The following is a 5129-nucleotide window of genomic DNA, read 5'->3' on the forward strand; positions in this document are numbered from 1 at the left end:
AGCCCTAGCCCGGGAAGATCCCACATGCCGCGGAGCAACTAAGCCCGTGTGCCACAACTACTGAGCCTGCGCTCTAGAGCCCGCGAGCCACAACTACTGAGCTCACATGCCACAACTACTGAAGCCCGCGTGCCTAGAGCCCGTGCTCTGCAACAAGAGAAGCCACTGCGATGAGAAGCCCGTGAACCGCAACAGAGAGTAGCCCCCGCTCACCACAACTAGAGAAAGCCCGCGCCCAGCAATGAAGACCCAACACAGCCAAACATAAATAAATAAATAAATAAAAATGATGACGATGATGATACTAACACAGACAGTATTTTACACCTATTAATTCATTTATTCCTCACCTGGGTATCATTTTTATTTCTATTTCACTAATGGAGAAAGTAAGGTACTGTGAAGTTTGGCAATTTATTTAAGTTTATATGGTTTGTAAATGGCAAAGCTGGGATTCAAACAAAGGTCCTATCTATCTACAGAATACCATGAAGTACTAATCAAGCATTTCCAATGAACAAAGCTTTGTCTCCTATCAGGCTCTTGGAAAATCAAAAAAATATATGACAACCAGTACCTTCAGTTAAGGCTTACAATCAAAAAGGAAATAAAACAATCATTCATTAATTCGTTATACAAATATCTCTTTATTATGTAAGACAAAACAAAGAATAATAAACCAGTACCTTTCCTTAAAGTAGTTTGCAACTTAGAAGGAATCATAAAACCTATAAGCAAATCACTGATTATCTGATATCCATAAAAGAGAATAAAGTTTTGAGGAATATCAGAGGAAATGTGGGAGAATCCAAGAAGAATTCTCTTTTCAAGGATAAAGAGATATTAAATTGGGCCTTGAAGGAAGGATCAGATTCTGACAAGTAGAGGGAGGAGAAAAGATAGGGAAAATGAAGGAAGGAAGACTGAAGGGAAAGTCTGGACACAGAAGCAAGGAGGCATGGAGCAGATTGTGTCTGGTCAGGCAGGGAGATCAGGCTTGCAAATACATCTGAAACTAGGTTAGATGTGCAGGGCACTGCTCACAGCCAGCGAAGAATCATGAAATCTTTTCACTGGAGAGGAAGCAGGGTCAGGGCTAGAGATTAATCTGTCAGGCATGTGGGACAAAGACTGAAGCGGGACATGGGAAGCCAGAAGGACAATAAGAAAGTTATGGCCAAAAGAAGAAAAACAAGGGTATACATAACCTATCCGACTCTTAAAAAAAAAATATATATATATATATATTTTTAAAATAAATTTATTTATTTATTTTTGGCTGCATTGGGTCTTCGTTGCTGCATGTGGGCTTTCTCTAGTTGTGGCAAGTGGGGGCTACTCTGCGTTGCAGTGCGCGGGCTTCTCATTGCAGTGGGAGGCCCGCATACCACAAAAAAAAAAAAAAAAAAAAAAAAAAATTCCAACCCAGATTTTTTGGAACTTACTGTTAAACTAAAGATGGGGAGAAAATGACAAGTACCCAAATGGACTAAGAGATAAATGGCAATGCTGATTACTAGAACAATAAACTCAGCCAAGAGGGAAGTTCTCAGCCCTATCACATGAGAACACTATAAGGGGGAGAGCTCTGCTTTGTTCTTAATTATCTTGCCCTTTGGAAATTGGAATTCACATTATTACAAATCCCCATGCTTAAAATGAATTTAAGTAGCTCTCTTCTAATTGGAATGGACAATACAAAGTAACCAAAGACAAGAGGAAGAAAGGCAGAACAGAACCATATCTCCACAATGTTGTACTGGTCCCCCAAGACACTCCTTACTACCTTAATTGTGGAAATGTGTTCAAATTACATGGTCTTCTATCTAAATTACTTATATCCAAACTCAAAACTTACCACAAAACTTTGAGGGGGGAATATAATCAATAACTGGAAATGAAATAGGGTTTTAACTGTGGGTAGAAAAGTAACACACAAGGTATGTTCCAAACCCCTTCTTATGTTATTTAAAATGATGATGATGGGCTTCCTTGGTGGCGCAGTGGTTAAGAATCTGCCTGCCAATGCAGGGGACACGGGTTTGAGCCCTAGCCCGGGAAGATCCCACATGCCGCGGAGCAACTAAGCCCGTGTGCCACAACTACTGAGCCTGCGCTCTAGAGCCCGCGAGCCACAACTACTGAGCTCACATGCCACAACTACTGAAGCCCGCGTGCCTAGAGCCCGTGCTCTGCAACAAGAGAAGCCACTGCGATGAGAAGCCCGTGAACCGCAACAGAGAGTAGCCCCCGCTCACCACAACTAGAGAAAGCCCGCGCCCAGCAATGAAGACCCAACACAGCCAAACATAAATAAATAAATAAATAAAAATGATGACGATGATGATACTAACACAGACAGTATTTTACACCTATTAATTCATTTATTCCTCACCTGGGTATCATTTTTATTTCTATTTCACTAATGGAGAAAGTAAGGTACTGTGAAGTTTGGCAATTTATTTAAGTTTATATGGTTTGTAAATGGCAAAGCTGGGATTCAAACAAAGGTCCTATCTATCTACAGAATACCATGAAGTACTAATCAAGCATTTCCAATGAACAAAGCTTTGTCTCCTATCAGGCTCTTGGAAAATCAAAAAAATATATGACAACCAGTACCTTCAGTTAAGGCTTACAATCAAAAAGGAAATAAAACAATCATTCATTAATTCGTTATACAAATATCTCTTTATTATGTAAGACAAAACAAAGAATAATAAACCAGTACCTTTCCTTAAAGTAGTTTGCAACTTAGAAGGAATCATAAAACCTATAAGCAAATCACTGATTATCTGATATCCATAAAAGAGAATAAAGTTTTGAGGAATATCAGAGGAAATGTGGGAGAATCCAAGAAGAATTCTCTTTTCAAGGATAAAGAGATATTAAATTGGGCCTTGAAGGAAGGATCAGATTCTGACAAGTAGAGGGAGGAGAAAAGATAGGGAAAATGAAGGAAGGAAGACTGAAGGGAAAGTCTGGACACAGAAGCAAGGAGGCATGGAGCAGATTGTGTCTGGTCAGGCAGGGAGATCAGGCTTGCAAATACATCTGAAACTAGGTTAGATGTGCAGGGCACTGCTCACAGCCAGCGAAGAATCATGAAATCTTTTCACTGGAGAGGAAGCAGGGTCAGGGCTAGAGATTAATCTGTCAGGCATGTGGGACAAAGACTGAAGCGGGACATGGGAAGCCAGAAGGACAATAAGAAAGTTATGGCCAAAAGAAGAAAAACAAGGGTATACATAACCTATCCGACTCTTAAAAAAAAAATATATATATATATATATTTTTAAAATAAATTTATTTATTTATTTTTGGCTGCATTGGGTCTTCGTTGCTGCATGTGGGCTTTCTCTAGTTGTGGCAAGTGGGGGCTACTCTGCGTTGCAGTGCGCGGGCTTCTCATTGCAGTGGCTTCTCTTGTTGTGGAGCATGGGGTCTAGGTGCACAGGCTTCAGTAGTTGTGGCTCCCAGGCTCTAGAGCGCAGGCTCAGTAGTTGTGGCGCACAGGCTTAGTTGCTCCGCGGCATGTGGGATCTTCCCGGATCAGGGCTCAAACCCGTGTCCCCTGCATTGGCAGGCGGATTCTTAACCACTGCGCCACCAGGGAAGCCCTAAAATATTTTTAAATTTACAGTAATTTAAGCAAAATGATACTTGCATAAAAATAGATCAGTGTAACCAAATAGAGAATTCAGAAATATTATCTGGTACAGTGGTTCTCAATTTTTTTGGTCTTAGAGCCCATTTACACTTTTTTTTTAATTGAATAAATTTGATGTGTGACATTTTTTACCCTCTTAAAAAGTGACTGAGGGCTTCCAAAGACTGAGACATTTAAGAACATTTATTATTTCAAGTAAAAAGAACCCATTACATGGAAATACAAATATTTTTTATGACGAAGAACTATATTTTCCAAAAAAAATTGTGACAAGACTGATATGTTTACATTTTTGCAAATCTCTTTAATAATATCTGGTTTAAGAAGACACTGTTATTTGGTTGAAGTATATGAAGAAAATCCAGTTCCCCATACTAGTTGGAAAGGAGTATATCTCAACAGCTTTTTCAGATAATTGTGGATATTCTTCTTTGATACTAAAATAAAACTTGACAAAGGGTAGTTTCTTAAAAATAAGAGTTGCAATGTACAGTCTGAAACTGTCAAGGAACTTTTCATCTCCATTACCATAAAATCCATTTGTCTACCTTACACATTGAATGAACCTTTTATTTGTGCATAATTTTGAACTTGCAGATTACTTAAAAGGTTCTGGGAAACCTTTATGCATACCTGGGTCACATTTTTGAAAACCGTTGCCCTAGTATAAATAACATTGTGGTATATAATAACTGTGGCAGTGAACAAATAAAGGGTGGGGCAATCATGGGGGAGGGGCAGATTCTTACCCCATACTTTACATAGAAATATACTTCAAATAAGTTGAGGAATTATCTACTTCAAAAATAAAAAGAGGGGGAGAGCAGGCAAGATGGCGGAAGAGTAAGACGCGGAGATCACCTTCCTCCTCACAGATACATCAGAAATACAGCTACACGTGGAACTTCTCCTATAGACCACCCACCGAACGCTGGCAGAAGACCTCAGACCTCACAAAAGGCAAGAAACCCCCCACGTACCTGGGTAGGCAAAAGAAAAAAGAATAAACAGAGACAAAGAATAGGGACGGGACCTGCACCAGTGGGAGGGAGCCGTGAAGGAGCAAAAGTTCCCACACCCTAGAAGCCCCTTCGCGGGCGGAGACTGTGGGTGGCGGAGGGGGAAGCTCCGGAGCCTCGGAGGAGAGCGCAGCAGCGGGGTGCGGAGGGTAAAGCGGAGAGATTCCCGCACAGAGGATCAGTGCCGACCAGCACTCACCAGCCCGAGAGGCTTGTCGGCTCACCCGCCGGGGCGGGCGGGGGCTGGGAGCTGAGCCTCGGGCTTCAGTTGGATCCCAGGGAAAGGTCTGGAGTTGGCAGAGTGAAAACAGCCTGAAGGGGCTAGGGCGCCACGGCTAGCCGGGAGGGAGTCCGGGAGAAGTCTGGAGCTGCCAAAGAGGCAAGAGACCTTTTCTTCCCTCTTTGCTTCCTGGTGCGCGAGGAAGGGGTTTAAGCGCGCC

At 41.7% G+C, this 5129-nt stretch overlaps 1 protein-coding gene across 1 annotated transcript in view; it reads right to left on the minus strand.

Moving 5' to 3' along the window:
* SPMAP2L (sperm microtubule associated protein 2 like) overlaps nt 1-5129 on the minus strand; it is an 80668-nt gene that overhangs the window by 8327 nt on the left and 67212 nt on the right. The window lies entirely within an intron of this gene.

The sequence above is a fragment of the Physeter macrocephalus genome, chromosome 7 (assembly GCF_002837175.3).
Source record: "Physeter macrocephalus isolate SW-GA chromosome 7, ASM283717v5, whole genome shotgun sequence".
NCBI classification, from domain to species: domain Eukaryota; kingdom Metazoa; phylum Chordata; class Mammalia; order Artiodactyla; family Physeteridae; genus Physeter; species Physeter macrocephalus.